The sequence below is a fragment of the Rhinopithecus roxellana genome, chromosome 16, assembly GCF_007565055.1.
Source record: "Rhinopithecus roxellana isolate Shanxi Qingling chromosome 16, ASM756505v1, whole genome shotgun sequence".
NCBI lineage: Eukaryota > Metazoa > Chordata > Mammalia > Primates > Cercopithecidae > Rhinopithecus > Rhinopithecus roxellana.
Window position 1 is genome coordinate 111295791 of NC_044564.1, and position 27290 is coordinate 111323080.

Genomic DNA, 27290 nt, shown 5'->3' on the forward strand with positions numbered 1-27290 from the left:
ACGTCTCTCTCCACACCTGTCATCCTTTTCTTGTTCCTTGCAAGCCCCCAGCAGCTGCCCAGACCGTGATCAAACCTGGGCTGCCCCTTAGGCTAAGTGACAGGGTTCATCTGGTGCAGTCTGCTGTTTAAGAGCATCTTAAGACACATGGGGACTTTGTTTCTCTTTGTCACCTCTCTTCACTTGGAACAGGGTCAGCAAAGTTTTTCAATAAATGGCCAGATAGTTTTGGCTTTGTGGGCCAAATGATCTGTTACAACCACTCAGCTCTGCTGCAAAGCAGCCATACATGACATTTAAATGAATGAGTGTGGCCATGTTCCAATAAACTTTATTTACAAAAACAAAGGCTGGGTCCGATTTGGCTTATGGGCTTATAATTTGCCAACCCCTGGCCTCAAACAGGGCCTGGTCCATTGTAAGTGCTCAAAAAAAAGTTTCAAAAAAATTATCGCATGAAAGAATGAATGAAGAGTAGATGTGATGCCTACCACCTGCAGAGCTGTCACAGAAAATGGTTTTCTTTGAGGATATTAAGTAAATGAATCAGTTGGGAGTTCTCATCTGGTTGGGTTCCATGGTAGATTTTTTTAATGTCTTTATGCATGGAGGGTAACTTTAAAGATGAAAATATGAATGGTGTTTTATAGATTGCTCAAACTGCCAGGTTAAGATTGACAGGAGTTTCAACCAATAGAAAGTGGAGGAAATGCAAGAACATCTTGTCCTTGTCAAAAGTGCTGGGGATACCAGAACTGGGTGCTCCCTATGTACCTAAGTGTTTAGTGCAGTTGTTTGTGGAGCTGTGTTTTGTCAGATTCATCTTACACAGTGAATGGCAGAGCATTCCCACAGTTCTAGAGCATACCAACAGGTTCAAACGTAGGAGCATATGGAAAGTCATGTGCTTACATTCATCCCTAGTGTTGTTGTGAAGTTAAAGGAAATCGTATTTTTAAAAGCACTGTGTAAGCTGGAAGCAGATGACAAATGTTAGTTTAGTTATAATGAGAAAGTGTCTGTTCCCCAACCAGAGGCCTCATCCTGCCCAAATATAGAGATTATAAGCTGTTCAGGTGTGTTTCAGAACTAGTATAGAAAGGGAAGCTTCTTTGCCCTCCTTTGGATTTGTGACTGCTGTTGTAGTACATTCAACCTTATGAAATTGTCATTTTGTAGATCCATAATACTGACTATTGACAGTTCCATATAGTTCAACCTCATAATTCTATTCTGGGGAATTATTTCTCATCATGAAGGGCAAATGATTACCAGATGAACTCTAAATGTAGCAGGAGGAATTAGATGAGAAAATTAGAACTTTGGAAGGGAACGTAGTTCAGTACTACCAAGTAGACCTAGGCATTTCACCTGATAGGGTAGGATTTCCTTTAATCTCACATCAACCTTGTAAGGTAGCCATTGAGATTATTGCCCTTTTATACATGAGGAAACTGAGTTATAGGGATAGTAAGGACTTTGGCTAATGTAGCAGAGCTAAAAATCTGTGTGGGGTGGAGGAGGGCCAAGTTCCGACCGAGCTCAGCTATCTTTACTTCCTCCCACACAGAGGGCTATGTTATGAAAGTGGTGTGGAGGCCAGACGCGGTGGCTAATGCCTGTAATCCCAGCACTTTGGGAGGCCGAGGCAGGTGGATCACGAGGTCAGAAGATTGAGACCATCCTGGTCAATATGGTGAAACCCCGTCTTTATTAAAAATACAAAAATTAATCAGGTGTGGTGGTGCATGCCTGTAATCGCCGCTACTCAGGAGGCTGAGGCAGGAGAATTGCTTGAATCCAGGAGGTGGAGGCTGCAGTGAGCTGAGGCTGCGCCACTGCACTCTAGCCTGGGTGATAGAGCAAGACTCTGTCTCAAAAAAAAGAAAAAAGAAAGTGGTGTGGAGATGACCCTGAGACTGGAGACAGAAAGGTTTAAATAATGAGGTTATTTATGCAAGAAAGACCCAATGGCACCAGTTCTTATTTTGCACCTTTACCTACTCAAGCAAATGCTCTGTTAATTATACCACCCCCTGGAGGCTGGGAGGTGTCTCTACAGCACTTCCTTACCAAAGGTGAAGCAGTGGGTAAAATCACCTTGTTTTCTTATCTGTTCATCAGGAGTCCTGTTGTTCTATTTGACAGTTTTTCCTTCGCCATTCATAAAAAGGATTAACAAAATTGACTGAAACAACTCTATAAAGTCTAGGAGTGGCACGTCAGTCTCTGAACAAGCAAAGGTAGTTTTGTTATTGTGGCTGATGATGGTATTATTATTTCACCACTGTCGTAACAGCTAAGAGGAACAGCTGCCCTATGGCGTTATGCAAATACCTTTTGATCTAGGCTATATCACCCTTCTGCAGCTATTAATAGACTACTCCGTCTCCCCAGCAGCCCCCAAGCCCTAGCTCCTGTCCTGCTTTTCTCAAACAGTATCAAATCTTCCATTTTATCAACAGCACAAAAGAGCAAAGATTTGCTAATTAGAAGTTAAGGTTGCAAGGTCTTAAGTGATCACGTAGGGCAGAAGTCAGAAAATGGTTATGCAGATTCTGGGCTGAATCTGGCCTACACTTAGGTTAGTTTACCTGCACAGTATTTAAAAATCATTTTGAATTCATTGCCAATAATAATAAATTAAGAGAGTTCTTATTTTAAAAGTATATTTCCGACTTCTCTTGAGAATTCAGTCTCTGGCAATAATAGCCTGTTCTCCCCACTGGCAATTTTCTGGAGCTGATGGTGGTTGCTAACCTTAGAGGAGCCATACTCTGTTGTTCATCACCGCCACCAGCACCAACACCACCACCTCCTATTATTCTTACCACCTTCTATTATTCTTACTCCTGGCCCACTTCCTTTGTATCACCTGCCTGGCCCCTATTGGCATTTGAGCGTGTGACCCCTAATCTATCATCATTCACTCATTTTATGGCTGGGTCAAATAAATACTAGGTGGAAATGGGACTTACCCTTAGCAAGATAACAGCAGAGTCAGAACTATAGTCCCCTAAACTCTTCGGAAGAATGAGCCTTTGTACTATGTTGGGATTTGAATCTTCTGAGGGCATTTTTAGTTTTGAACAGGCTACAAGCAGAAAGCTAATGCCAGAATCTAGTGCTTTTGCTACAGAAGAACCAATGTGACTTATATAATGATGAATTAACCTTAGGTTAAATGAACAATGTAAATTTTTAAGGAACTTTAGGGCATCCTGTGTTTCCTGGTAAAAAGTTTCATTCCCAGGAAATAAACAGAAACTTTGTGGTCAACACCTCAGTAGTTCTGGAGGCTTCATGTTCCTTCTTAGCAAAAATAACAAGAGGCAAAGCCCACACGTATTTAAATTGAAATGTGATCTTCCCTCCCTTCCTAATCCTTAGTCTTTGATTGTGTTCCTGAGGTCATGTAGTTACAGAATGCTATTATTCTTTAATGTTCACTTTTTTATCTTCCTAAGAACAATAATCCGCACAGAAGTTTGATAATTCAAAGGACTAGTGAAACAGAGATCTTACTCCCAGGGCTTGTCATAAATCCTGGCCAACATGGTGAAACCCCGTCTTTATGAAAAATACAACAAAATTAGCTGGGTGTGGTGGCATGTACCTGTAGTCCCAGCAAGTTGGGAGGCTGAGGCAGGAGAATCACTTGAATCTGGGAGGCGGAGGTTGCAGTGAGCCGAGATCGTGCCATTGCACTCCAGCCTAGACGACAGTGCGAGACCCCATCTCAAAAAAAAAAAAACAAAAAACCAAAAAACTGATATGATATGACTTAGTGTTTGTTTTTAGTAAAGACTAATTTTTTTTTTTTTTCCTGAGACAGAGTCTCACTCTGTCACCCAGGCTAGAGTGCAGTGGCATGATCTCAGCCCACTGCAACCTCCGCCTCCCAGGTTCAAGTGATTCCCCTGCCTCGGCCTCTCGAGTAGCTTGGATTGCAGGCGCATGCCACCACGCCAGGCTAATTTTTAGAATTTTAGTAGAGACGGGGTTTTGCTATGTTGGCCAGGCTGGTCTCAAACTCCTGACCTCAGGTGATCTGCCTGCCTCAGCCTCCCAAAGCATTGGGATTACAAGCGTAAGCCACTGCATCTGGCCAAGGCTAATTACATTTAAGATGATAACTGTATTTCCCAACTTTAAAAAGAAATTCGCAAGTCACTGAATACTAAAAACACCAGCTGTGGGTCTATTCTCTTCAGGCCAGGTTTCTCAGGTCAACCTCAGACAACCTGAAAGTGAGATAAATTCTGCAGTCAGTGTGAATTATTCATACTTTCAGAATCTGCCAAATCAAATTCCATTTCTTCAAGAACTTATTTCCAATCAGAGTACAAAGATAGAGTCAGCATTTCTACTTTTCCTGGAAGACTGCCTAAATTCTAACTATAGCTCAGAGACTCAGTATGAGGTGCTGTCACATACCTTAATTCAGTTTTTCCTCAAACTTCAGACTTTTGGGTATCACATTAGTTATTTTTGTCCTGTGTGTACCATCTTGCTCCTGTTAAAAGAAGGAAATAGCCACGTTACAGAGGTGTCAAAAACATAGCTCCATCTCTCTAATATAATCAGATGGAAGTGAAAGAGAATCGAGATGGCAGTAACTTTCTTGCTATGTGAGTCAGTGTTATGTAACGCCATACCCACTTACCCCCAACATTTGGGAAATACTGTCTTGCCTCCATGCATTCTCTTAAAAAAAAAAAAAAATCCCAATTCCTCCTTTCAAAGAGACTAGGGTTAGAAATAGAAAGTGACTTGCTCAAAGCCACAAGAAAAACAGAGACACAGAGCTGGGATTCAGACCCAGGCAGGGTGACTTTAAATTCTTTCCGTTGCACCAGGTGCCTGTCATGCTGTTCCTTTTATAAGGATTGAATTGAGTACATCAGCAGCAAACTTAAACTCTCCAGTAAGATCACGATCGTTTAAACAAACAAAAGTAACATCTGTTCCAGCTAAAGAGCTGTCTCTGGCATAAGCAATTTTTCACTGATGGAGGCCAGATCTGATTGGGCTCCTGCTGAGTTATTTGAGCAAAGTTACGTGGCCAGATGTGAGTTTTCAGATAGAAGGGGGAGGGAATGCAATATACAAACACGTGGGGAGACTGATGGACCCAATGGCTGGCTCCACTAGAAAGCACTCCAGCCTTTAGCCTTTATTCTGCCTCCTGAGCGTTAGCAAGCTGACTCCTGCACAGAAGACTTCTTGGCTGATTCTTGAAGTTGGGGATTTAGTCAATGCAAGCTGTAAACTGGCTCAGCACTAGAGAAACAGCAGACATAAGTGGAAAAAGTTCTCCCAAAGACAGCTCAGCTTCACTTTTCTCTCTTCGCTCCTTTCTTCTCTCCTCTTTTCTATTGAATGAAGTTAAATGTTTTTCAGCTGAGATGCATTCCCACTTGCAGGGTGAACTGAACTTTTAGAAACCTGTTAATTCTCCCAGGAAGCACCAGGCTGCAGCTCTCTGATTCTCATTTCTTGCTTGCTGTGTATTAGAACCTGGGACATTTTCTCCAAAATATAATGCCATGAGGGCCCCACTCCAGAGATCATGATTTAATTGGTAGGGTGAAACCTGGCGCATTTATTAAATGGTTCCAGGTGATTCTAATGGAGATTCAGCCAGTGTTGGAAACAGCAGCACACAGGTGCCCAGGGCAGGCCGCAGTGAGTCCAGGCTATGATTCTTGCCTCAACTCTGCAAGCCAAGAAAAATGGGCTTTGGATTCAGGAACGAGATAAAAGCCCAAGTCTGTCATTGGCCAGCTGAGTAATCTTAGGCAACTAATTTCAATTCACCAAGCCCCAGTTTCCTCTTCTGTAGAATGGGAATAACACCTACCTTGCAAGGCTTCTGTTAGGGATGTTTTAAAGACTTTTCTTTCCGCTTTCCCCTTCTCCTTTCTTTCCCATTACAAAAGAAATATATTTGAGGCAGTTGATTAAAACACAGCAGAAAAAGAAAGATGGAAAAATTAGGTCAAGAGAAAAATAAGATGAAACTAGAGAACTCGGTCTAGCTTATATTACTGAATGTTTACTTCTCTCACTTGTTTGAGCAATTTGGTTTGTAAAATGTACCACGTAATACTACTTTATCAACAAACCACTTAATTCTAAGATCTTGGGTCTATTTTGAAAACAACAAAAACATGATGTGATAGAAGCAGCATTTTCGAGTGCAAAGGGACCCATGGGCTGAGCTTTGTCTCAGTTATGCCTTCATCATATGACTTAGAGGAAGTCGTTTTTCCTCTTTTGGTCTCAACTTTCTCATCTATAAAATGAGACAACATGATTGTGGGTGACATTCTGGGTGGACACCAACCTCGAGAGTATCTTTCTATAATTTAAAAAGGAAGAAGAGAAGAAAAAGAGAAAGAAGAAGGAAGGGGAGAGAGAGAAAGAAAAGGAAGGAGGGACAGAAAGAAACAAAAGGAAGAAAGGAAGGATGAAAGAAGGGAAGGAGAGGAAGGAAGGAAGGGAGGGACGGAAAGAGAAAGACATTAAGAGGAAAGGAGTTGTTCCTTGAAGGTGCTGAAGTCCCTGGCCTTTAGAAGCCATCACATCAGGCGTCTGCTGTGCCTGGCCCTGTGGAGTCCCTAGTAAGCCGCCCACCACTGCCTTGTTCCAGGGTCTTGAAACCCTGTGGCTATTTTCCTGTGTATGAAATTCAGCGGGGGGAATACCTGCCTGACCAAAATTTGTAGTTCTCCATGGTTGAAAATAAGAGTCTGAATCTTCCTTTTAAAAAAAATATAAACAGGATGGTCTTTGCCTGCCATCTTTGTGCCCCCACTTTCTCCTTGGAGACTTGGCAAACCCCCCGACCTCGAGGGAGAATACTGCAGACACGTGCCACTGCTCACCTATTCTAGACGGTTTCTCCAAAGGAACGTTGAGTTTGTGAGCAACAGGCTGACAGTGCTTCTCTCCACAGACAGTGTTTAACTCTGGACAAAATACAGGCTCCTTCTCTTGTTCTCACTTGTGACTCCCTGCTCCATGAATGCCCAGTGTAACTGGATCTGAAAGCAGTAAGCCAGTTCTGCTCTTTAATAACTCTGTGTCTTTGGGCCACTTAGCCTTTTTGCTCTGTAGTATACCATAGACAGTTGTCTAAGTATAAAGATCCAAATATTTCCATTGATCCAAAAAGTTTTAGAAGTGGTAGAAAGTTAGGCATAGAAGCTCCCAGTTGAATGGGGTTAGTTAGCTGCAGTTTGGCTGAAGAGAGTTTGTTTTCATGTCTTTTCACCTACCAGGAGAAAATTTCCCTCATTGAATGTTGGAAGGAGACATGGGAATTTTTAGATCATTTCTTGAGGCAGTGACTGGGTAATGGAATCTCTCATTGTGAGTGTACAAGCATCCATCCTCATCACTAAGGCACTCTCCTACTCAGTAAGAACAGAGAATCACTGCTTTGTTCTCTGGAATTCAACATTTGCTAAAACGTGACAACTTCTTCTCCATCATCCCTCTCCAGCAAGCCTTAGTTCCCACTGATTCCCAACATAAATTTTTCTCTTTAATTAAGGATCCCACCCTGACCCTCACTGGCCATATTCACCCCTCCCCCACACTTGGCTCATACTGTTCTGTGCACACTTGGAATCATGCCCCTCTTCACCTGGAGAAGACTTCATCTCACTCAGCCCAGCTGCAAAGCTTTCATCTCATATTGCCCCCTGCACCCACCCACTTTCGCTATCAGCCCTCCTCTGCACGCTGCACTCCTGCTGTCTTTACATATGGCCGACCCTTCAGTGGGGCCCCTCTGTATTCATTTGATATATTTTATCAAATATCTCTGAAGTAGTTGACTTTCACCCTGAGACACAGACTTATAGACCATAGATGAAAAATGACAATCGAGATGTAATGCACAAGTTGAGCACAGTGGTGTGTGCCTGTAAGTCCCAGCTACTCAGGAGGCTGAGGCAGGAGGATAGCTTGAGTACAGGAGTTTAAGTCTAGTTTGCACAACATAGCAGGACCCTATTTCTTTAAAAAAAAAAAAAAAAAGATGTAATGCTATCTTTTGGTTCCCAAGAGTCAGTAGGAAGGAGGGGTCAGGAGCCCTTGCCAGCCAAGGAAATTGTAGTTTTATTTTCTCCCGTGTGTCAAAAGAGAACAGATTGGTGTGGTGTGCAAGCAGCCATGGGTCTTCTCTTACCAGGCCAGAGGAGAGGCTGAACTCCCCTCAGCAATTCCCAAGCAAGTTTAGCAGCAGAAGCATAGACAAATTGTCTTCCTGTGCCTTCCAGTGTGGGTGCTTGTTTACTATTTGAGGGAAAAGTGTTTAGGCAAACAGACATCCTGAGGGTGACCAGCTGCACAAGGATTAGGCTACTGAAGTACACCAGTTCTGGCTGGTGGGAATGGGACTGGAGCTCCCCCGCAGGGCTGCCAAATATGATTGTTCAGGTTGCATACTGCACAATCCTAGAAGGCTCCATTCACATCAAGTACAATGTGAATGGTGCCCTTAGAGTTGTTCAATACATAACATGCATACTATACCTGCTCAGGCAAAAGCAACCTATCAGTTCTTTGCAACATATAGCTAAAATTCAACCAGAAATTTACTTTATAATCATAGCATTGCACATATATTAAACTTGCTGTAGCATGTCAAGTTGCAGGAATCAGTTTAAACCCTGAGGACTATGGACTCGACTTCTAGGAACCGCTAATGAAGACATACGTCCAGGGACCAGGCGTATTCTTCCTTGATTTTCTCCTGTGAAGTTTAGCATGGTATAAACACATGGTATCGGGTAGATATTTCATGATGTTGTAGCTGGGATCATGGAGCAGAACGAAAGGGCAGAACCAGTTGCTCTTTTCTCAGGGGCCTCATTGCCCAGGCATGAACTGTTATTCAGTGGCCACTTAGAAAGATTTTCTGACTGGGGTGACCATATGTCCCAGTTTGCACATGTTTTCCCAACCTAATTTTTAGTAATGATCAGTTGGGATGATGAACCATATGGTCATGTGACCTCTGGCATGGAGATGGGCATCTCTGCTTTGTCAACTACTCCACATCTGCAACCGGCCTTTCCTTTTATTGATGGCTTGGCAATTCTCCACAATACAGACACAATGCTGAGGGCACGGCAAGACTCCTATACTCAAATAAACTTCTGAAGGATCAGAGCGTAGGGTGACAGTCAGCCTCATCCACATCAAATCATTTCCTTTTTTTCTTCACCATTTTGGTCAGTTTCATGTTCCTATGGGTACTAATGAAAAGGAACAGCAGAACCACTGTCAAGTCCAGTACTTACTAGGCAGATAGAGACCCACTGGCTTCTGGCCTGTGCCACTTACTGCTGCCCACACTAATCAGTGGAAGAGAATTCCCTACTAAGTTTTCAGTAATTACAATTGCCACCAACATTGCATGGGAGACTGGAGCATGACTTGAAGTCCTTTGCAAATGTACGTTCATCCAACAATAGCCAAGAAGCATACCCAAGACTGTGCAGGTGCTGTCCAAGGCCCGAACACATTACTGCACAGTTGCTCAGAGTTTTAGTTCAACTGCTACCTCTTTGTACCCCAGTTTCTTCATGTGTAGAGTGGCAATGAGGGTTAAATCTCTTACAAAGTGTTTTGGACGCCGCCTGTTAAATACTGGCAGAACTAAAATATAGCTATTAGTAAGAATAGTAACAACAGCTTTGAGAGCCGGGTAACAACCCCTAAGAATGGTATGAAGCAGGGGTTAGCAACTATGGCCTTTGGAGCAAATGTGGTCCTCTGCCTGTTTTGTAAATAAAGTTTTATTGGAACATAATTATGTCCATTTATTTAAGTATTATTTATGTTTGCCTTATTGAGTAGTTGGAAAAAAAACCATAGGGCCCATAAAGCTAAAATATTTATTGTCTGGTATTTTACCAAAAAAGTTTACTGGCCCCCCAATTAAAGCATAAGTAAGATACTCAAAATCTCATTCCTATTCCACTAGCAGTTACTGAGCACTGATTAAATGCCCTGAACTGTACCAATTTTTTTTTTTTTTTTGAGACAGTGTCTTACTCTGTCACCCAGACTGGAGTGTAGTGGCACGATCTCGGCTCACTGTAACCTCCGCCTCCCGGGTTCAAGCGATTCCCCTGCCTTAGCCTCCTGAGTAGCTGGGATTACAGGTGCGTGCGACCAAGCCTGGACAACTTTTGTATTTTTAGTAGAGATGGGATTTTGCCATGTTGGCCAGGCTGGTCTCAAACTCCTGACCTCAGGTGATGCGCCCACCTCGGCCTCCCAACAAATGTTTTAACATAGATTTTCTTATTTAATTTTCATAAGAAGTAGCTCTTCAAGGTTAATGGAAATATCATCCCATTTTACATGTGTGGTTCAGAGCACTTGTGCTTGTGTACAATTGCAGAGCTAGGATTCATACTCTGGTCTCCCTACTCTAAGTCTGGAATTTTAGGAGTTATGAGGACAGACATCCTGGAGGAGTTGGGTTTGCACTTGTTCTTGAAAAATGAGTATGCTTTTCAGTAAGCAAGGAGAAGACCCAGGGGAGGGTATTGCAGACAGAAGGAATTGACTGAGCGAAGGGCCTGAGGTAGGAAGCTTGGGCTAGTTCTGGTTGTCTGATTTGTTCAAACTGAAGGGACTGAAGGAGATGAGGTGAAAGAAGTGGCTCTATGCCAGGGTGTAGAGAGACAGGTACTTCCTTGAGGAAGCAGCTATAAACTGAAAGTTCAAGGTCAAGCCCATAGACATATTGTGTTTGGCCTTTACTGTATTGATTCACACAAGGGTGTTTGCTTTGATTTTCACTTGAATTTATAATAACACATCCTACATTTCATCTTCTCTTAAAAGACTAGAAGATCTAGCCAGACTCAGCCACATTTCCAGGAGGTGGGAACTAGCTAGAGTTGAGTTTAGCTGCCCTCTTTAGATGCAGCATCTGCTTTCGTATGGGCCTGATCAGTATCATCTTAGACCCAAGCAAGCACATCCTCCTTCCTGGGCCCTGGGCTTTATAGGGCCTTACTCTAGTCACACCCTCTTCTAAGGGGTGAGGAGTCTTTGGGTCAAGGCAACTTGCCTGCTCCCTACCTCAGTCCCCTGACTGTGCTTCAGCTCCCAAGACTGAATTATCTCCTGAACAGCCCCAGGTCACATCCAGAACTCACATGGGCCTCTTCTCTGCATCTGTCTTCCCAAGGGTGGGCCACACTGAAGAGTGTACCAAAGGGAAGCAGTTTGCCTTGAGGGTAGCGTATGTGTGGATAGAGATTTGAGGTGCAGGCTAAGGTGTCCACCATGGGTACGCAAGGCCTCTAGAGGTGCAAGACAGAGCAGAGGGTATGAAGAGAAGGGAAGAAGGTAACAGGTCACAGAATCTCGCTCTGCACCACCAAATCTCAATATGGGACCCGCAGGAATCCAAGAACTCACAATTTGAACTTGGCCTTCTCAGTCAGTATGAAGTATGTTTGCCAACTTAGTAAGAGAGAGAACATAAAGTATTTAATAATTTTGAATTTGATTTCAGATATTAAGATATACTGTATGTCAGCATCTATTTGTGCACTTGCTCCAAGCCCCAAAAATGTTTGGCATAGGCCTGGCTGCAGCCCTACCAGCTCCTATTGTCTTACCCCAGAGCTGTGTCTCTCATGGACATGACCTGTCTGGTGCTTACAGGAATGAGAGGTTTTGGCCCTTGCTAAGCTGGTTTAGCGGGGAAGAAAATTGAAGGTTTTGATCAGGGCAAATTGTGCCAAATGGGCTACTGCAGGCAGAGGCAGAGGCAGGAAGGCCAGCGAGGGAGCTACTGCAGGAGACCAGCTGGGAGGTCAGAGGTTTGAACCAGTGGGACCAAGAGAAGAAGGGACAGATGTAAGATTAATTATTTATTTTCCTTCCACAATGGTCTTTAGGTTAAGGTAGCCAACTTGTCCCAATTTGCCTGTGATTTTCTTGGTTTTTGCTCTGCAAGCTTCTGTCCCAGGAAACCCCTCAGTACCGGTCACACTGGGAAGGCTGGCCCCCCTACCTACCACCTAAATATCAGCCACCATCATACTGAGCTCTTACTATACCTCAGCTGGGAACTTGAGCTCAAGGCTTTGGACCTGAGTATAACTTTGCTTCTGGAAGCAAACTGTCTGGCTATTTCTAGTCCTTGACCCTAAATCAAAAAATGGCAAATAACTCTCAGGCCATGGAGGTTACCTTGGGTGTTACAGTTACAGTTTTTCAAGCCAAGTGTATGTTCAGCACCTAATTAGCTCATCCAGACACTTAGAATCTAGATTCATGCTGGAAGGGAAGAAGATGTCTCTCTGCCCACCTTTGCTGGACACAAGGATGTGTCATCTTTTCATCTGTTTCTTGACAATGTTGATTGTCATTACCATCAACATTGACAGAGATAACACAGAACCTTGAATTATGGAATCCTTATTTAGATACTCATCTCTTCTAGAAAATAAAATGTTTATTAGTAAAAGCAGAATCCTCAGGAAAACAATATTTAAGCCCTAGACACACGGCTTTGGACAAGTCACTTAACTTCTCTGAACCTCATTTTCCTATGAAGTGGAACCAACAATCCCTACCATAGATTTGTTTGGAGAATAAAGTTTAAAATGCCTCATGCACAAAAGAATTGAGAGCAAGGACTCGAACAGATATTTGTATACCAATGCCCACAGCAGCATTATTCCCAATAGCCAAAAGATGGAAAAAACCCAAGTGTCCATCCACAGATGGATGGATAAACAAAATGCGATATATCCATACAATAGAATATTATTCAGCCATAAAAAGGAATACAAGTTTGATATATGTCACAACATGGATGGATCTTGAAACATAGTGCTGAGTTAAACAAGTCAGAGAGAAAAGAACAAACATTGTATTATCCCACTTACATGAGATATCTAGACTAGTCAAATTCATAGTGACAGGTTACCAGGGGGTCTGCGGGAGAGAAGAAGGGAGAGTTATTGTTTAGTGGGTACAGAATTTCAGTTTGGGATGACGAAAAAGTTCTGGAAATGGCTGGTGGTGATGGTTGCACAACAACGTGAATGTACTTAATGCTACCGAACTGTAAACTTAAAATGGTAAATTTTATTATGTATGTTTTACCACAATAAAACAATAAATGCCTCATGCAGTACCTGGCCATTGAAGATACGCAGGGAAAAAATAAAGAGCTAAAAAGAGATATTAAGATGTTGCTAAGTGTTACTGAGTTCAGAAGTGGGAGTTCATACTTTAAACTAAAAGTAGTCAAGGAAGGATTTGCCAAGGAGGTAGGATTGGAGATGGAGCTTATAGGACCAGGCAAGGGAAAAGGCAACCCAGCCAGGAGGAAATGTGTAAGGAAACCATGAAGCTGCTGTGTGTGGTGATGGAGACCCAGTGATGATGTTGTGATCTGTTCTGTTTTCTGTTGGAGACTAGAGTTGGGATGGGGTTTCAAGGGACTTGGAGTCCAAGTTGACCTGTTTAGGTACCAGGCAGAGCAGAGGCACTAAAACTATCTGGGCAGGGAGGATGATAAGATCAGTGTTGGCAGAAAGATTAATCTGGGGCATTGTAGAAAATGGATTGAATGGTGCCATACCAGAGGTTCAAGGCAGCCAGGGCAGTGTTGCATGAGTCCTAGACTAAACTAGGATGGTGGCTGTGCAAAAGAAAGGAAGAGATGGAGACTAATTTCAAAGGAGCCTTGATAGGCTTAAGATATCAAGGAAAAGGTGGCAAAGTGTTAAATGTTTAGCAGAATAGCTCAACCCTGGAGCCAGGTACCCTGCATTTAGTGCGGCTAATGTACTAATACCAGTACTGCTGCTTATGACCTTGTGTGACCTTGAGTAAATGACTTAATCTTTCTGTCCTGTTTCTTCCTCTATTACAAAACAATGAATGACAAAGTATTGCATCTCTCACAAAGCTGTCATGAAGATTAAAGGAGTCAATATTTGTAAAGATCTTACAATAGTATTCAGCACAGAATATATGCTTGCTATTTTTTATCTTTTAAATCTGGATGGTTGGTACGTTGGTGTCTGTTATGTTATTTTCTGGTGTTTGAATATTTTAAAGCATGACCTTAAAATAATGTACTTTCAAAACCGTCTTGCTAAGCAGTGCTTCTTAAACTTTAACATGCATGTGAAATGTTTGGCAGTCTTGTGAAAATGCAGGTTCTGGTTCAGTAGGTCTCAGGCAGTACTCAATGGTGTGTGTTTGTAAAAGCTCCCGGGTGGTCTGGTGCCACTGGTCTGCCAGCCACTCCTTCAGTAGCAAAGTTGCTAAGGAACGGAGGTCCATCACGGTGTTTCTAGGATTGTTCTGGTTGTCTTTTGCCACATAACAAATCATCCAAACCTAGAAGCTAAAACGAAAACAATTTATGTTCAATGCTGTTGTTGTTATTATTACTATCATCTCTTGCAGCTCAGCTATGCAGTTCTTAGGATCTGTCATAAGCTGGTGGTTAGATGTAACTGGGGCAAGAGTCAAGAGTCATCCCGAAGGCTTCCTTCCCCTCGTGTCTGGTGGTTGATGCTGGCTGGCTGTTGGGACCTCAGCTGGGGCTGTCAGCGAGAACATCTCCCCCGGGCATCTCCATGTGGCAAGGGCCTCTTCACAGCTCAGCAGCTGTGTCTCAGGAGAGAGAGCCAGGCAGAAGCTGTTAATACCTTTTCTAGCCCAGCCTCCAAGTGTCACAGCACTGCTTCTCTCACCTTCTGTGTATTAGAAGCAAGGCACTAAAGCCAGCCCATATGCAAGGGGAGGGCAGTGAGACTCCATGTCTTTTTTATTTTTTGAGACAGAGTCTCATTCTGTTGCCCAGGCTAGGGTGCAGTGGCATGATCTTGGCTCACTGCAACCTCCAGCTGCTGGATTCAAGTGATTCTTGTGCCTTAGACTCCTGAGTAACTGAGACTACAGGCAGGCGCCACCATGCCCGGCTAATTTTTGTATTTTTAGTGGAGGCGGGGTTTCACCATATTGGCCAGGCTGGTCTCAAACTCCTGAATTCAGGTGATCTGCCCGCCTTGGCCTCCCAAAGTGTTGGGATTACAGGCGTGAGCCACCTCACTTGGCCGAGACTCCATGTCTTGAAGGGAGAAGTGTCAAAGAATTTTTAGACATGTCTCAAAACCACCACAAAGGCCTGCTTAAGGAAGCTCTGGGTGGAACAGAAAGTGGTGGATGAGTCAGCCAGGGAAAGTTGACCTTGTTGTGTTTAAATTTATGGGTTTGGGGTATCATGGAAGACAATGTGAAGTTATTCTCCAACAGGCAGGATGGTGTGTGAGTATCTATCTCTCACACTAGATTATAAGCTTCTTGAAAGCAAGGACTTGGTCTTTTTCTCTGCAATAGTTCTAGTATCTACCACAGTGCTTGGCACACAAAAGTGACCCAAACAATGTTTGTTTGATGAGGGAATGAATGAATGAAGGGGAAGGGATTTAGGACTGAGGCTCTGTGGTCTCAAGAAGAAAGGATACTGGAATTCTGGGAATCTCTCCCAGAACGGGCCTCTCTGGCACTTCTCTCAGGGAGAGGGACTCCTGCATTTGCTCAGAGGCCACCACGGCCCTGGGGGTCTGGCCTGCCTGCTTTACAGCTTGGGGCCCTCGCATACCCCATAGCCTGTGGGAGGCCTGGATCTGCTGGGAAACCTCCTTCTTAACTTCCACTAAATGGAAACTGGAAATCCAGGAGAAAGCGAAAATCAACAAGAGCTATTTTGATTATAATGATATCTCATTTCTAAGCAGCTCTGTCTATTTCCTGTTTATAGCCCAAACTGAGAGCAGAAGTGACTAGATCTCTCAGGGAAGGGTTTTCTCCAGAGACTTCTAGCTATATCATCAACAGGAAACAGTGAAGACTCTCCCAAGACAAAAGTCCCTGTCTCTGGCCATTCTGGTGGGTTTCATTGCACCCTACAAAGGGATGTGGAAAACCTGGGTTTCTGAAAGAGGCCCTGATTTTGTGTTCAGCCTTCAGCATCTACCACTTGTACCCAGCTCCCAGTCCCCCAAGTTTCTGGGGACTCCATGTGAAATCAGTGCACAGGAGTTGTGGGGGGAAGCTCCAAAGAGTCCAGCCATGATTTTCAGCACTGACTGGACAGCTACATTTCACTTCAAAACTCCCAGTAAGTCTGCCACTACGACCCTTGGAAAGGCTGGCTGTGTCAGCTCTCTGTCTTCATTAGAAAAATCTCAGGATTTCTTCCAGTGACAGAACATGATCCTCAGATTCCAGGGAGTGACCCCAAACTCAGTTCCTCTCTGGGCTACAAAACTGTGGAGTGTGACACAGAGAGAGAGGCTGTGGGAATTTAGACACTAAGAAAAAACTGTGACTAGAAAGCAACTGAACAGCTGCAGGAATGTAAAATGCAAGGCCCTCTGATCTGACAGTCTTTTCCTGCACCTCTACAAATGTGCATACACACACACACACACACACACACGACTCCCAGAAAGGACCCTCTGAAGACCGGACATATCAGCTGACATCTGAAAGATGAGGAAGGCAGCCACGCCAAGAGTATTCCAGAAAGAAGGAACAGGGGTTGCAAAGTCTCAGCAGCTCCACAGCTGCTGGTCTGGGCCGAAGAGGGACAGCCTGTGGCTCTCCCCACATCCTGTGCTTCCTCACTCAGCCACTGTGAGTCTCCTCTCGCCTGAAATAGCCTCCCGCTCTGTCCTAAACTTCCAGCATCTTGCTCATTCACTCTGTCTCCTGTCACCCACTAAGAGTAGCAGTATCAATCTTGGTGCACACACTTATGTAAGAAATGCCACTTTGTTTTCTTTAAATCAAATGATATCAGACTTTGTACCCCAAGGCTGCTGGTCTGGCAGGCAGTTCAAACTCAGTCTTTCATGGAACTCTCTCCCACCCAAGGTCATGCAAAGGTGCCATGCTCATCTTGGGGAAGGGCCACCATCACTGGTCCTCACTGGATTTATCCTTGGGTACGCATTGTCCTGACCTTCAGAGTCTCTTCAGGGCTGAAGTCTGTGGCTTCTGAGCCAAGCTTGGGGACAGGAGCCTTGGCAGAGGCTGGGAGCCTGGAATCAGCATCCAGCTTCCCTGCCTACACCACAGTATAGCACTCCCACATCCCCACCCTACCCCACCCCAAGTGCAGCCTACAGCCCCTCCCCTCTGCTGCTTCTGGGAGAAAGTGCACCCCTCCCCAAACTCCATCAGGATGCCTAGCTTAATTTCTTTAGTGAACTTTTGGCTTTTGCAAAAGACCTGAAGGCCCATTGACCAAAAGCAACCTCTGCCCAGGCAAGGGAGCACAAAACCCACTCATCTGCTAGAAATGGACAGGAGAGTGCAACACAGGAAATGCCCACACAGATGTTTCCTAGACCTTGCCTTTCGGGTCCCTCTGTTCTCAGGGATGAAGTCCATGCAGCCCAGGGAACTTGGACTCCCTGAGAACAATGTCCCTCTCTATCTGTGGTAAAGGATTGGGTTTTGCTTTTTTTTCTTTTGAAGCTTCCAGTTCATCTCAGAACTGTATTTTTATAAAGTACAATGAAAATGAATGATGAGAAAAGTATACAGAATACAGGAACTAATTTTTTATTATTAGATTCAATAAATTGCTATTAAAGGTTCTAAACATATTCTTTCCATTTCTGTACTCACCTGATCACAGATTAGTAACCAACTGTGGGCCACTCACTTTGAGGAGCGCTGCCTTAGAGCACTCAGGAGGGAGCAGGGAGTCCCTCTTCACCTCTAGAAATGTGGAGCTTAGTGAAGTGTAGAATCTTCAAGGGGTTAGGGTAGAAACTGGAAACAGGGACAGCCTTTAACTAGTGAGCCAAGAAACTAAAATCCAGCCTCCTCTTACAACTACTTACAATGCAAAAAGAAGTACAGTGTACGGCTATGGAGCCTGCCTCTGGGGCAGGCTGCCTGGTGATACCTTCAGCCCTGCCACTTACTGCCTTGACCGAGGATGAGTTAACAGCTCACAGCCTCAGTTTACCCATCTGTCCAATTAGGATAGTAGTACTATCTCATAGGGTTTTTGTAAAGACTGAAGTTAATAAGTGCATAATCACATAGAGTTGCTCTTGGAAAATAGTAAGTGCTGTGAATATTAAAAATTTCCTGGCCGAGTGCCGTGGCTCATGCCTGTAATCCTAACACTTTGGGAAGCCAAGGCAGAATTGCTTGAGTCCAGGAGTTTGAGACCATCCTGGGCAACATAGGGAGACCCTGTCTCTACAAAAAAAATTATTTTAAATTATCTGGGCATGGTGGCATATACCTGTAGTCCCAGCTACTCAGGAGGACGAGGTGGGAGGATTGCTTGAGCCCAGGAGATCGATCACACCACTACACTGCAGCCTGGGCAACAGAACAAGACCCTGTCTCAAATAAAATAAAATAAAATAAAATAAAATAAAATAAAATAAAATAAAATAAAATAAAGTTTCCTTACAATGAAAGCTTCAGGAGGATAGGGATCTTTATTTCCTGATGTTTCCCAAATGCCTAGAACCATGCCTGGCACATAGAGGTGCTCAATAAATATCAGTGAATGAATCCATCTCCTTATCCATGCTGAATTTCAGGCTTCCATGTTTATCCCACTCTTCGTCATTTTTTTTTTTTTTTAAACAAAGAAAAGGGGTCTGTTTGCTCTTTGTGTTCATAGTGTTTCCAAGCCCCAGGCCATTCAGAGCTTTTGTCTCCAGTGCCCTACACATTCAAGAAAGACTTGAATTGCCTCTCAGGTGCCTCTCAGGTGCACAAAACACCTGTTTTGTGCAGGGTGTTTAAGACTAGATTCAAGATACATTCTTTTTTTTTTTTTTTTTTTTTTTTTTGAGATAGAGTTTTGCTCTTGTTGCCCAGGCTGGAGTGCAATGACCTGGTCTTGGCTCACTGCAGCCTCCGCCTCCCAGGTTCAAGTGATTCTCCTATCTCAGCCTCCCAAGTAGCTGGGATTACAGGCGCCTGCCACCAAACCTGGCTAATTTTTGTATTTTCAGTAGAGACAGGGTTTCACTCTGTTGGTCAGGCTGATCTTGAACTCATGACCTCAGGCAATCCAATTGCCTCAGCTTCCCAAAGTGCTGGGATTACAGGCATGAGCCACCGTGCCCAGCCAAGATACTTTCTTGCAGAGTGTAAAACCAGATCTTGTTGACCTGGCATTTAGACCTTCCAAAATCTGGTTTCCACCTGTGTTTCTAGGCATGTGACCCACCGCACACTACACAGTCCCCACAGGGACCATTTCTCCCACCCTGAGTAAGCTGTTCCTCCAAGACACACTTCTTTGCAACTCCTGCCCATTGAAAGATGACTCACTCTATCAAGGCAGGCTTAAGTGCTGCCTACTCTCTGAAGCTGTCTCTGATATTCCGCCACAGTTTGTCTCTCATCTGTACATCTACTCATTCTCTGTTCTCGACTCCTGTTCAGAAGACCTTGTAATCAAGTTGACTGTTTGTACATTTGTCCCTTTACTAAGGTGGAACTCCTTAAGGCAAGGGACCATATCTTCAGCAGCTCTGAAGAGCATTGGTGCTTCATGCAGGGCCTCGCCGATAAGTACATCTTCACTGGGTAGGAGTTGTTGGGGGGTTCCCACCTGCAAGCATATGTTAGCAGGCTTCACAGTGAGTGACCTAACGTAGGTGTGGATCAGAAGGAAATGAAAGCTTCATTCTAGCTTCCCCAATACTACTTGTCTCTTACCATTCCTTTGTCTTGAGTATTCTCTGGAGAACCTGCTGATATAGGAGGAACAGTGGCTTCAATCTGAAGGACTGTGCCAGCTTAGAGTGAGCATTACTCAGTCTGGAAGCAGAAGCAGAAGGGAATATGGTTTTGTGGATGAACGTGGGAGACAGCATGGCATGAGGTTAGTGCTCTAAGGTCTGGTGTGTCTGGCTTCCTGTCTAGTCTCTGCTGCTGACTGGCTGGATGACCTTTAGCATGTTCTTCATGCTTTGATGTCTGTTTCCCCATCTGTATGCTATGGACAATGTTGGGACGTCCCCTAACCCCTGCCACCAGGGGCATAATTAAAAGGAAGCCACTGGGGGTGCATATGACCCCACCACCAGTCTGCAGGGAGTGCCACAAAGATGCTAGCCTTTGCAAATTCTGGTGCAGTGTTGTGAGGAGAGAAAGTTCACAAGCATTACCTTGCCCCTGGGTACCACAGGACTTGTGTCTCCCTATACCTCCTGCACAATTGCAAGGATTAAACAAGCTAATATTTATAAGGGACTTAGCACCCTGCTCTCCAATAATGGCTTAATAATACTCTGGTTTCTCTTCAGATCATATAAATCTTTCACCTTTTACCAATAATGGCTTAATATACCTTTTACCAATAATGGGTTAATACACATAAGCAAAAAGACTCAGTTAATGTAGGCTATAAGTTGGAATCAATAATCCATAAAAGAAACCCTGGATAGGGTTTTTAGGCCACAGGCACTGCTTTACCCTAATAGAATGGATTAGCTTTCATTCAGTTAAAAAAAAATCTACTTCTCTTTTATGCCACAAAGTGCCACCTTAAATTTATCTTAGTGATTGAATGTCATACCGAAAAGAATCAAAAGCACTGGAGCAGTTGATCTGGTAGAAACCTCAGGATGTATTTGTTCATTCCACAAAGGTTTACTAAACCCTTGCTTTGTGACAGGCACTGTGTACCAGTTGGGCTCCTCTCTACATTATGCTGCTGCAACAAGCAACCCCAATAACGGTTTCTTTATTGCTCATGTTTGGCACTGCATGCAGGGTGACTGGAGCTCTATTCTATGTGTCTTCATTCTAGGACCCAGGCTGCAGGATCAGCCCCTATATTGAACATGCCATTCTTATGACAGAGAGAAAAGGGTACTAGGAGAACTATAAAGTGGCTCTTAAAGTCATGCTTGGATGTGGCATGTGTAGCTTATATTCCATTGACCAAGGCAAGTCATGTGGCCAAGCCTGGCACCAAGGGGTAGGGAAGTATCCTCCTCCCATAGAGCAGCACTGCAGGTCTCTTGACAATGAGGGAGGACATATAATCCTCCCATAGGGAAGGCAGAAAAGAATTGGGAGTAATAACACTGTCTGCCACATGCTGTCATGAATGCTATCTAGTTTTAGTCTCTTAATAACTCTGTGAGGTAGGTATTATTATCCTCATTTTACAGAGTGGAAAACTGAGGTTTGGTGTGGCTAACTAACTTGCCCAAGATGTTGCCAGTAATAAGTACGGCTGCCTGAATGGAAGCCAGTACCAATGGTATATAACCAGCCTTGGGCTTCTTGAGGACTCCTTTTCAGATACATGTTGTCATTCAGTAGACATTGATAAAGCATCTACTATGTGCCTGGCGCTGTGCTGGGCATTGGAAACATAGTGATGTGCAAGAGAGACACTCTTCAACTCTCATGGTGTTTAGAGTCCAAAGAAAGAGAAAGGCAGACAGGACACATGTAAAGTATGATTGGCATGTGCTTCTATGAGGGAGACGCAGAGTACAGCAAGAGTTCAGGGAGAGAGCATGCAACCAGACTCAGGGCACAAGAAATGGACACGTCTCTGATGACTGCACAGAAGCTGAGAGCTGGAGGACTGAGTCCCATGGCTCTTATCAAGACCCTGTGTGGCAGGGTGAGTGCCAAGGGCAGTTTCTGATTCAGAATTCTAAAGGGCACTCACAAGAGTTCAATGCAGATGGGCATATGCCCAGCCTGCTGCTAACAGGACTGGACAAACCAGTGGCGGTGTGTCAGGAACCTACCATGTGCTTCCTACTAATGAGTCTGATCCAAAGCCCTTTTCTGGCTTCTTCTGGGAGCATTGCCTCTGCCTTATCTATACTCAGAGCCATCCATGCTGAAAAAAACCAAAGACCCAAAGATGTCAACAACAACCTGAGAGAGAAAGAGAGACCCAGATTTGATCTGATTTTGAATCGGCAGAGTGACACACATTGCTTAAACTGCCAACGCACGCCGCTCTCATTTCCCTGAATGGTTTCCATTTTAGTGGCATGGTAATAAAAAGAAGAAGGAAAAAAATCCCCTGCCATGGTTTACAAAGTGCACCACAATAGTAAGACATACAATTTTGTCGTCACTGCTGCTGCAGTCCCAGATTATGGGGCCCAGCATTAGACCTGTCTTTGCAAGCATGACCAATTACATAGTAAGTGATTGCCCCTCAAACAGAGATGGCATGAGTGCTGGGAAATAGGTCACCTCTTAATGAGGTGAAGCCCCAGCAAGAAGCAAGCACAGATGCAGACTCTTCCTCTTGGGATGCGAAAGGCATCTGAAAGGTGAGCCCCTATGTCCAATAGGGGAGCCTCTGGACAAATGTCACATCTCCAAGGAAATGTCTTTGAAACAGATGACTCTACTTCCAGCTTGGTTATGGACACACACAACCTTGAAGATTTCAGAAAATATCAGAAAGCCAAATATATATGTATATGCAAGCACACACACACACATACATGTTTATGTATATTAGGATTCTTAAGAAAAGCAGAACCAATAAGATATATGTAGACATAGAAAAATATTATGAGGGATTGGCTTGCTCAATTATGGAGGTTGAGAAGTCCCACGATCTACTATCTACAAGCTGGAGGCCTAGGAAAGCCAATGATGTAATTCCATTTCAACCCAGAAGGCCAGAAACCGGGGGAGTCAGTGGCATAAGTCCCAGTCCAGGTCCAACGGTCCAAGAACAAGGGGCACTAGAAGATGGACATCCCAGGTTAAGCAGAGAGAAAATTCACCCTTCCTCCACTTTTATGTTCTATTCTGGCCTTCAACAAATTGGATGATTGCCCACCCACACTGATGAAAGCCATCTTTTTACTCAGTCTACCAATTCAGTGCTAATCTTTTTTGGAAAAACCCTCATAGACATACCAAGAAATAATGTTTTACCATCTATCTAGCCATTCCTTGGCTCAGTCAAGTTGATACATACAATTAACCATCACAGTACATATACATATATATGTCTCTTCTTACCCTTGACTGTATCTGAAAACTACACATGGGCACTAATGGGCTTTGAGTGTCGACTCGCTTTAAAAATAGTCTTGGAGCTTGGAAAGGAGCCCTTCTTGGAGACATAAGCAAACTGACTCAGTCCCAGGTTTATGGACAGAGAACCTGCAGAAATTGTGCTTCACAGCCACCATCATACATTCCTTGCTAACTCTGACACAGTTGGTAAAGCAATGAAGGGCTACACGTTGCTGGGGAAACACAGGGCCTGTGTATTCAGGGTCAGCCGGTGGGGAGGAGGAAGAGCAGGTTAAGCAATTATGTCCCATGCCCCATGCCTCAGTAATCAAGATAAATCATACTTTAATAATGCAGTATTTTAAAAAATCAAATTAGCCAACTATGGCCATGGGCCATCTGCCTGTGTTTATAAATAAAGATTTATTGGAACCATTTTTACTGAAACTATTCCAAGTTTTACTGGAACAGAGTGTAGTGTGCCTGCTTAAATTTTATACCCAAGCCAAGTCCTTACCCCCTCATCTTAGTCCTGGCCCTGCCCCATATCCATTCACTCATCATTCCCCTCTCATCCAGCACTACGGAGTGCCAGGAACCAGGAGACAAAGCTAACAGTTACTGAGCTCTTGATATATGCCAAGTACTATCATTAGCAGTTTACACATATGACCTCACTTAATCCCCACAACAATTTCATAGGTAAGTACAGTTATTCATGCCACTTTACAAAGGAGGAACCTGAGGCATAGAAAGATGAAGCTTTTCCAAGATCAAACAAGTAGGAAGAGGTAGAGTCAGGGTTCATATGAAGAAGCTTGAGGGCTTTGATGGAGATGGATGCCTGGAGGAAGGAAGGATTACTCAGCTCTGAGAGGTCATCACAGAGGAGGTGACTTTGAGCAGGGTGTCGTAGGGTGAGTAGAAGTTTGCTGGGCAGAAATAATAAATCTAGGTTGCTGTAGTGTTTCAGAAGAGCAAATATATCTGGAGAGGTTTTCTTTGACTTCCCTAGGCCCAGGTGTTGCCCTAAAATCAGAACAGCAGCAAAATAATGCAAATAACCAACATTTATTGAGTGCTTACCCTATGTGCTAGGTACTGAACTAAGTACTTTATATGTGTTATCTCATTAAATCCTCAAATAAACCTGCGAAATGGGTACTACTCTTTGTCTGACATATGAAGAGTCTGAGGCTCAAAGGAGTTAAGTAACTTGCCAAAGCTATACAGATAGTATGTGGCTGAGCCAGGATGCAAACCCAGGGGATGCCACAATGTGAACCCCAGTGGGCACTGCTCATCTTGTAGTCTGTGCAAAACCCAAAAACTTGGTGCCAGAGCTTGAGGCTTAGCAAAAGCAATATGCCAGTGGTGCTCAAACTTCACAATGCATCCAATTCACCTCAAGGGCTTGTTATAAAAAGAAAGAAAGAAAGAAAGAGAGAGAGAGAGAGGGAGGGAGGGAGGGAGGGAGGGAGGGAGGGAGGGAGGGAGGAAGGAAAGAAAGAAAGAAAGAAAGAAAGAAAGAAAGAAAGAAAGAAAGAAAGAAAGAAAGAAAGAAAGAAAGAAAGAAAGAAAGAAAGAAAGAAAGAAAGAAAGAAAGATTTCTAGGTCACCTAGAATCAGAGATTCTGATTCAGCAGGTCTGAGGTGAGGCCAAGAATTTTTATTTCTAATGCTACTGGTCCTGGCACCAGACATTGAGAACCACTGTATCACACTGACTCTCAGCAACAACAATAGTACTGTCCTAAGCTGTACCAGGGAATACAACTACAGGAGGTAGTTGAAAGAACATGCTTCTTCCTTCTTGGTATATAGACGAGGATCAACCTACTGAGAAACATTCGGCCTCCCTTCTTTTTATTCCAGTTGTCCTTTTCTCTGATACTTGCATCAATTTTCTTGATTGCCTAGGCTCTTAATATCGCTTTCTGTTCATGTGGGCTTTAATGATTTGCTCCACATGCTAGTGCTTTTGCAGAATTAGGCAGCCCATGTCCCACCACTCCTGCTCTGAGCCTCATGTGCCTCTTAAATTGACACAAACTCCAGCTGTCAACGTGAGAAGGAACATGTGTTTCCTGGTGGTTCTCTAGGCTCCACAGGGGCCAAATTATACCAAATAGTAATTGGTTTCATGTATTAGTCCAGAGTCTTTGGGTTGCAAGTGACAAAACCCAATTTGAACTGATCTGGAAAAATTGACATTTACTGACTTACATATTCTGATCACAGGAAGAGCAAGGGTGCCACTGGTCCGCAAGCGTGACTCATCAGGGCTTTAAATGCCACTGGGACTCTGCCCTTCACCCCCTGCCTCTCTCTGGGTATCAGCAGCATCCTTTCAGGCAGGCTCCAAACAGCTGCCTTCGACTCCCAAGCTCTGTTTTCAGTCCCACCTTGAAGTAGGGACAAAGAGACCCAGTTTCTGGATTCTGGGGAAGGGCTCTCAATGGCCTAGCTTAGATACTTGTCCATCCCTGGACCAGGACCTTGGCCATTTCGGATGTCTACCCATACCCAGTCTGAGATGGGGTGGGACAGGGCTTATAAAACATGGTAGCTTTCCCTCCAACCATAATGTCAGAATGAGTGAAGAAGCATTTCCAGAAAAGAGAGGAAGAGATGTTGGGTAGGAAAATAAAGCCCCAGAGGTGAGTGGGTGAGTGGAAGGAGGGATCCATGCCTTCTCAGGACCAGGTGCTGAGTTACCAGAGGGGAGATGGAGAAAGGGGAGAAGGAAAGTCTCAGTCTTTCTGGAGCTCACAGTCTAGAAGGGCCAAGTCATGCCAGAGATGTCAGTGGAGCTTGACAGAAATTTCTGTGGACCGCAGCAGGAGGCATAGCAAATATTTCATCTCAAATATTTTGAGAAAACCTGAGTTCTTCTGGATGGGCTCATCTTTTCACCCCCACCCCCAACCAATTTTTGAGTCTCTAGTGTGTGTTAAACAACATGTCTGCACTCAAGAAGCTGAGCATTAATGGAATGACATCAAACCTTGTCTCTAGTGGAGACCATCCACTCTAAGGTGGCATCAAACCTTGTCTCTAGTGGATCAGTCACTCCCAAAGATGCATCTAAAGCTCCCTGTAAAGGAGCACCTGCATCTTCACTGGGTATTGTCCCCACCCTACTTATGTTGCCTGTAAGGACTCTTTTTCTACATCCACTCAGGCTTTCACAGGCCAAGGCTCTACCTCGCTTTTGCAGGGTAATCTCACTGAGAATGAAGAGTCCCCTCACTGTGACCTTCTATTTTCTCACTCTGGGTCTGTAAGTGAAGATAGTCTTTCTATCCCTTTATGTCATTGCCTTTGATTTTCCTTAGGATTCTCCCTGAGATCCCTTGGCCATCTTAAGCTGTGGCTTCCAGAGCTTTTTATTCAAAAATGAAGCAATCATTGCAAACCGCCCTCAGCCATTCAGTAGTGTCACTGGAGACACGCTTGACTCCATTTCTCTGACTGAGCTGGCAGATGTTGACCCTGAGAGAGGACAGGAGGCAGATGCCACTGGGCCCCTGTTTCCCTTTCTGTCTTCTCCACATGCCTCTCTGCACCAGGTCTCCTTTCTTTCTTTCTTTCTTTCTTTCTTTCTTTCTTTCTTTCTTTCTTTCTTTCTTTCTTTCTTTCTTTCTTTCTTTCTTTCTTTCTTTCTTTCTTTCTTTCTTTCTTTCTTTCTTTCTTTCTTTCTTTCTTTCTTTCTTCTTTCTTTCTTTCTTTCTTTCTTTCTTTCTTTCTTTCTTTCTTTCTTTCTTTCTTTCTTTCTTTCTTTCTTTCTTTCTTTCTTTCTTTCTTTCTTTTTTGAGGCAGAGTGTTGCTCTATCACTTGGGCTAGAGTACAGTGGTGCAATCTTGGCTCACTGCAACCTCCGCCTCCTGGGTTCAAGCCATCTTTCCACCTCAGCCTCCAAAGTAGCTAGGACTATAAAGGCTCATGCCACGATGCCCAGCTAATTTTTGTATTTTTGGTAGAGATTTGATTTCACCATGTTGGCCAGGCTGGTCTCGAACTCCTGACTTCAAGTGATCCACCCACTTCCACCTCCCAAAGTGGTGGGATTACAGGCGTGAGCCATTGCGCCCAGCTTCAGGTTTCCTCTTTCTAAGAGTCTAACCATGAGGGTGGAGAAAGAACACAGCCTTGCTCTGAAGCCCCCCCGTCTAAGAGTCTGAGGGGCAGTGTGGCCTGAGGAATT

General features: G+C 44.0%; 1 protein-coding gene across 5 annotated transcripts in view; it reads left to right on the forward strand.

The window, feature by feature from the left end:
- The window catches only part of PALM2AKAP2 (PALM2 and AKAP2 fusion), a 554929-nt gene that overhangs the window by 340229 nt on the left and 187410 nt on the right, over positions 1-27290 (forward strand). The window lies entirely within an intron of this gene.